This window comes from Thunnus albacares, chromosome 21 (genome assembly GCF_914725855.1).
Source record: "Thunnus albacares chromosome 21, fThuAlb1.1, whole genome shotgun sequence".
Classification (NCBI taxonomy): domain Eukaryota; kingdom Metazoa; phylum Chordata; class Actinopteri; order Scombriformes; family Scombridae; genus Thunnus; species Thunnus albacares.
In genome coordinates, this window is record NC_058126.1 from 26185069 (window position 1) to 26192469 (window position 7401).

The following is a 7401-nucleotide window of genomic DNA, read 5'->3' on the forward strand; positions in this document are numbered from 1 at the left end:
CACACCGCTAGGTTAATGTTAGCAGGCTTAACACATGTTACATCCAGTAACTAGGCCTTACATGCAACTAACCTCGTTTTAACCTGGCACCTTTAGCATACACCAATTGGCCTTGAATAGAGAACCACACAGTTAAAAGGTTAAAACGTAGTTTGGCAAACTTTGGTTCAGGCAGCACATGTGGTTCAAGACACCACATGGTCTGGCCTTTTATCGCTGTAGTTCCCTTTATCAGCCAAATTGTCAGCATGCCATGTGTCACCAGGTGACCGCAGCCATCTTGCTATTGTCTTCCCTATACACACACACACACACACACACACACACACACACACACACACACACACACACACACACACACACACTCACACTTGTATATAGGTACACTTAGCCAGATTAGTATTGTGTGTTGCTTTTACCCTTTTGTTAAATAAATGCTTTTGGATATACCTGTTGTCTGTTTTAATGTTGCACAAGAATGAGTTTTGCCAACTCCTGCTCTGTAAAGAACTCCAAATCCATCAACCTTAACTAGCTATTGATATGGTGATTTTGATTATAGTTATTAATTTAATTATTAATCAAAGTCCCAAATTCATAGATTAGTACACTTTGAGACTGAATTGGCTATCTTTTTCCCTGAGTCCAGGGTGGTGCCCCATTATTATTATTTTTATTAATAATTTTATTGATTTTAATAATTAACAATTATCTTTGATAATCATTAATTATTGCTGATAGCCAGACTTGTAGCTACGGCCCAACACTGGTATGGAAGTTCAGCCAGTTGCACCAAAAAGAAACTGGACTGGACTGTCACTAAAGCCTCCAACAGAATTGGTTCTGACCTTCCCCAAATCAACTCACTGTACATAGAGCTAACCTTAAACTGGGCAGCTGCAATAACCAGCAACCCCTCCCACCTAGCCCACCACCTCTTCCAGCTTCTCCCTTCTGAAAGGTGCCATAGGTCCATATTAACTAATAACACTTGATTCAAAAACAGCTTCTTTCCTACAGTTGTCAGAACTCTTAACACTCCTTGCCAGCCCCCCTTGCCATATACTGACCTGAATTCTCTGTAAGCACTGAACTGAACTCAGACTGCACACATTGTTCAAGTTGACCACACCTGCTAGACTCCCTGTGATGACATCATTTTTGTGGGACTGGAGTCTCTTAAAGGTTCTATATGTGGAATTGTGAAGTAATTTATATGTATTAATTGTTTTTTATTGCCAATGAGTGAATGGGTAGTAATGTTCCCCGATTTTCTTGGTTGTCTGTAACAGCCTGTGGACAAATTTCTATGTGAAGGACGCAGATTTTCTGCGAAAATCCAACCGGCCACAGTGCGTTGCTCCCTGGCCACAGCTCACTGAGCCTACCAGTGTTTTGGTAAAAAAAAAGTTGGCGGTTTGCAGGTCAGGTCAGGTTCAGGTGGTTGATTAATGCATATTTGTGCAAGTTGGGTGTTGGGGATTGGCTCTTACTGGCCAGCGGCCACAGCGCAGCAGGAGCCTCTGTATGTGTGTTTGTGTGTGAGCGAGCGAGCACATGTACATTCAGCAGGGGGGGCTGACTGACTGGGAGTGAGAGATGCTTTGCTGAAACACAGTGCAAAACACAACGTTAGAGATCTTTTATGCAATAATGAGAAGTGTAAGCAAGGAAAAAACCTTGCCTGCAATAGTCTCGTGCCGTGACCACATGAAAGAAACAACGGCCTACTGCTCTAAGCTGAAGACAGGATAGTAATTGTTATTTAATAAAACTGTTTTTTATTGGATTGTGTCTATAATTTTTATGTTGAAATATTTGGTAACTGTTTTATAAAAGCAATATCTCACTCCTGGCAGTGGCGTAATGTGATTATATCACAGTGAAGGGGGTTGTCCGAACAACGCCATTTCACTGTGATATAATCATAATATACCACCAACAGGAGTGAGATATTGCTTAAATATTGGATTATAATATATTATACTGCATTAAATTGTATTATGAGATCAAAATTAAGTTAAATAATGTGGGCCAATTCTCGATCACCAAGAACAAAAGCTAACAGGTGATGTGCAGATTAACACATAAATATTTAACTTAAAATAAACAATGAATACATTTAAATATGCTGATATGGTAAGTGCATTTTTTTTCTCTAGCATAAGCTCACAAGAGTAGACTAGGTGAGAAACCTAAGATGCTTGAAAGATGAAGCAATTTTATGTTTTCCAAATATGTTTTTTGGCTTTGTCTTTATATAGCATGCAACAGCAAAATGAAAGACTGTGCACAAGCACAGTAATAATAATTTCTTGTTGTCTTATTTGTAGGACTTGCAGTGGTTCAGTTGGAACTGTTTCCTGTCACTACTCCGACCTTCATCTCCAGCTCCTTGAGCACTCCTTGCACCATACCCATCAAGCTAATCATGCACTCAAGACACCTCTTTGTCTTCATCCTCCTAGCTTGGCAGACAGTGGTGTGCAGACTTCTGGGTTAACTGGGATAGGATGCCAGTAGCAACTCAAAATGCAGTAGCCAATTAAACAAGACCATCACCAGAAGATAGAAAAGGTATGTGGAAGGCAGTGGTGGATCAGATGTTTGAGCATGAACCAAACCCTACCAGAGCAATTGTAAGGAGCTATCTGAAAAGTTTTGCTGATGTTGAAATAAATGAAGACATCCTTAAAGATGGTTGTGATTGTCTTCTGCAGCAAATAAAAACTTGGGTGGACTATAAAAACAGGAACAATACTCATGTGAGACAATGCAGACAGACAAGGCCATGCAGTGAGGTACCAGACAAAGGCAGAGGAATTGCAGTGTTCTACAGATTTTCCACCTGGTGAACTGAGGTATCATTGTGTGGCGATCACCTTCGTTAGAAGATGCTATGTCAGACCTGTCAGAAAATATCATTCATATTTTATAAACCACACTTTATTGCCAGCCAGTCCAATTACAAACTTCCCTGTGCCACATGCTGTTTGAACCCAGCCTCTTGAAAGGGGAACTTACGAGAGTGTCAGGGTGAAGCAGAAGAAGGAGACAGGACTCAGTGTTTCTCTCAGTGATTGCATTGTTAAAATCATGATTGTGTGTAGCACCAGTGAGTAGTTGTGCTTGAGATGGAGAGTTCATGTTTGTTTTTCTGGATTTTTCCTCCAGGGATCACGCTGTCACTCCCTCACAAACCTCCAACCTGGCGAGTCCTGACGGTGTGAGTTAACATTAATCCTGACCAACCAACAGACTGACTGCTTGACTGACTGATCGTTTTATGGTCTGCTTGCTTGTAAATATTTGTAAATAGTTTGTGAATACTGAACTGTGATAACATGCATTTATGGTGCTGAACTGCCTCTTGGTTATGTTTTGGTTTGTTTGAGTTGTTTTGAGTTGTAGTTATTTTCTACTGGACTAACTGAACTGAACTGGTGGTTAATTTGGAAATTGAAAGTCTCAAACAGACATTTTACTTTGTGGGGAATTGGACTCCTTATATATCCACACTACTCCAGTCTCCCAACCAGTCAAGGTGAGGACTATTGAGGTTAAGACCTTATTCATTTTGTTGCACTGTTGGTATTGTGTTTGTATAATATTTTTGGAAAGTTTTGTATGGTCAGTAAAGGGAAAATTTTATGTCAGACAGGTCTGACTGGCACCCAGGCAAAAATAATACCAAACTTCTTATAATTGCATGACGTCAAAAGACATCTCCTTAACATCTACTCAGAGGAAGGGATGAGGGATGCTGAGAGAGCAGAACCTCTGATGGAGAAGACCTAAATCAGCCAGCGGTGCTACCTTGACAGTGTGCCCACACCAGCCATTGCAGTGGTTAAGAAGGAATGGCCTTTTCTCTTCTCACTAAGAGTTATCTTTTCCCACTTTAATCTTTTGACAGAGGTAACCATCCTCGTAGAGTTTCCAGAGGCCCCGGACAACAAATGCTACACAATTCAGTAGTTCTACCAAGAAGTCAACTGTCCAGGGGTTAAAGACGTCCAGACTTATTTTGAACCAGAGGCTTCAAAGAGCCTAAGAATGCCATTGTGCTTGATGCTGATTATTTTCACTCTCACATACGTATTGTTGGTTTTTGTGTGTATACATACATACTTTCTGAGTATTCACCAAATCACCTTTATACATAATTCTTGATCACAATCTTAACTTTACTAAATGTGTGCTGCCTAAGGCTGATGGTCCCCTGCCCATTGAAAACCTAGTGAATCAAATTGTTCTGTTGTTGACTGCAAGAACCAACACAACACTCTTTATGTCCTCCCATCATCTGAGGAAGTGAAGAGCCGTTGGATTCATTTTATTTTTTTAAGAAATGTCCCCACAGTCACTGGAAAACTGTTGTATATGTGTGTGTGATGGATCAATACCAGCTGTCCATGACCTGACTTCAAACTTGGAAGCTGTAAGTTGTAAGTGCCATGTTTTATGCTGTTTTACTGTTTATTTAGCAGGTTAGCCTGTTGAACCTGGTGTTAGTATGTTGCACAGCTAATACGGCTTGCGATGTTAGACTAATGTTGTAATATTGAGGGACAGTCAAGAGAAACTGGTGCACATTAATTCTCATTTGAAGCCAACTAAATATTGACAGTAGTAGGCTGGATGGTGGTAACTGTTTTTTCATGTTGCTTTTTGTGGAACTTGCAGCGCTAGCTCAGCTAGCTTTGTTGTTACATGTAAGCCTGTTCTGCTCCATGATCCTTGCTGCTATGTGTGTGTTGCTTCCATAACATTATGTAAATGTACTTGATAGACATGCCATGACGGTAAAGATACATGTGTGAAAAAGAAATGGTCAAACTGCAGGAATTCTTTTGCTTGGCAACTTAACTTTGATTAAACAGTGTTAAAAAATGCAGAAAAAAAGGGGTCAGGTGGGAAATAATGAAATCAAGACTTGTTTCAGTCTCCCGCTATCCTTTCCTTGCATGCCCACAGAAAGCAAGGGTTGTAAGTCTATTTTGTTCAGTATTTGTTATGCATTAAATATAGATGTATATTTTTTTCTTAGTTACATTTTTAATGTATATCTTTTAAAGTAGAGATTGCTGTATTTTTTGTTATGTGTATAGTCTGGCAACTGGTTAGATTAGCTAAATCATTAGATAATGTGTTTCTAGAGTGTTTAGGGCCAAGCACAATAACTTCAGTTTTGCCTGAGTTTAGTCACAGAAAATTGCAGGTCATCCAGGTCTTTATGTCCTTAAGGCATGCTTGGAGTTTACTTAACTGATTGGTTTCATCTGGCTTCATTGATAAATATATTTGGGTATCATCTGCATAGCAATGAAAATTATGGAGTGTTTCCAAATAATATTACCCAAAGGAAGCATATACAAGGTGAATAGTATTGGACCAAGAACAGAACCTTGTGGAACCCTGTGTCTAACTTTTGATGTTCAAACTGAAATCGATCTGATAAATAAGACTTAAACCAGCTTAATGCAGTTCCTTTAATGCCAATTAAATGTTCCAGTCTCTGTAATAGGATTTGATGATCAATTGTGTCAAATGCAGCCTAAGATCTAACAAAACAAGTACAGAGACAAGTCCTTTGTCTGATGCAGTCAGGAGGTCATTTGTGACCTTCACTAGTGCTGAGTCCTGACTGAAAATCTTCAAATAAACTAGTGTTGTCTAGAAAGTCACACAACTGATTGGCGACTGCGTTCTCAAGGCTCTCAGAGAGAAATGGAAGATTAGATATGGGTCTATAGTTGGCTAAGACACCTGAATCGAGAGTAGGCTTCTTGAGAAGAGGTTTAATTACAGCTACTTTAAAGGACTGTGGTACATAGCCAGTTACTAAAGAAAGATTGATCCTATCTAGTAAAGAAGTGCTAATTAAGGGTAAGACTTCCTTAAGCAGCCTAGTTGGGATGGGGTCTAAGAGACAGGTAGAAGGTTTGGATGAAGAAATCATTGAAGTTAATTCAGAAATGTCAATTGGAGAAAAACAGGCCAAATATATGTCAGGTTTCACAGCTGCTTCTAAGGTTCCTGAGATTGTGGATAAATTGGTACCTGTTTTAATAGATAGATCGAAATTAAGAATTGTCTTGATTGCTCCGACAGGGCAGGACCCCAATGTAGGGGTCTTGAATCACCCTGTCAGGGTCGTTAGTGTGTAGCAATATGCAATTAAGAGAGGCTCTCACCAGGTCTGCTGCCGTTGCCTGAATTGGAGGACAGGATCTTGCTAAACTTTTTCCTTTCTGGAATTGTTGGTGCCCAGTAGCTCTTAAGGCTGCCATCACGTCTGTGCCCAGTCACAGACATTATCTCTAACAATTTTTAACTTCTTTCTGTGGATTAATATGATTGGATGTGGTCCTCCAGAGTCTATGACCAGAACTGTGTCCTTAGCAACGGTTTGTTATTCATAGCAGCGGTCTGCTATTCAGAAATAACATACCGTAGAATGCTGTAATTGACCAATCAGAATCGAGTATTCAACACAGCTGTGTAATAATGTGAATCATAGACCTGAGCTGCCATATTTAATATTACCCATAGGTCCATTTAGAATTTACAGGAATTGTTTTCTTTTATTTATTTATTTTTATTTTTTTATTAGTCATGTATGACCCAGTTGTTGTATACGCCACAACACTATTGATTCGACTCTTTCTTTTCATTTCATTTCATTTTTCATTTCTTTCTTGCTTACTTTTCTGAACATTAGAGCATGATGAGTATATATATATGGTTTTGTTTCAGGTGACTTAATGGATGCTGTCTGTGGACAGTCAAGTGGTCATGGGACCTCACAATGACCCAATTTGCAGTATGCTGAGGATGCTTCATGCACTCTGGAATTTATCTAAAGGTAATATTTACATTAATATTGTACTTAAGGGCTTGCTTTTTCATTTGGCAGTTTAAACAAGGAATGCTTGGATGAGTTTTGTTCCTGGTGGCATACAGTGCTGGCACAAAGAGCAGACTAATTTCCTTGAGACTATCACCACTTTACTTTTGATGTAATAATTGTCATGTACAAATCTACTGCCTGGGTAAATCACACATCTGCACTTTGATATAGGACTGTGCTTGACTTTGTGTTTGTGATGGACATGGTTTTCACTAGCTGTTATTTGAAATGTTGCTGTTTAACTGAGCCACAGTAATGTTATCATTTCCAAATCCAGCTAACTTTAGATTTGCATGGTACCAGCAGTAGTCACCCACTGACAGCGGTAGTGAACCGACACCTTTTTCAAATGTTTTAGTTTGTAGGGGCTTCTTGGGCATTAATCCAGAGCCAGGCACAAGGTCAAAGACCCTAACCCTAACCCTATCAACCAACAAGTGTGTACACTGATCACAAAACTCATTGACTTTGAGTGGATGTCAGAGTAG

General features: G+C 39.5%; 1 pseudogene; it reads left to right on the top strand.

Moving 5' to 3' along the window:
• Positions 1 to 2579: 2579 nt before the first annotated feature.
• Positions 2580 to 7401, top strand: LOC122973024 (annotated as a pseudogene).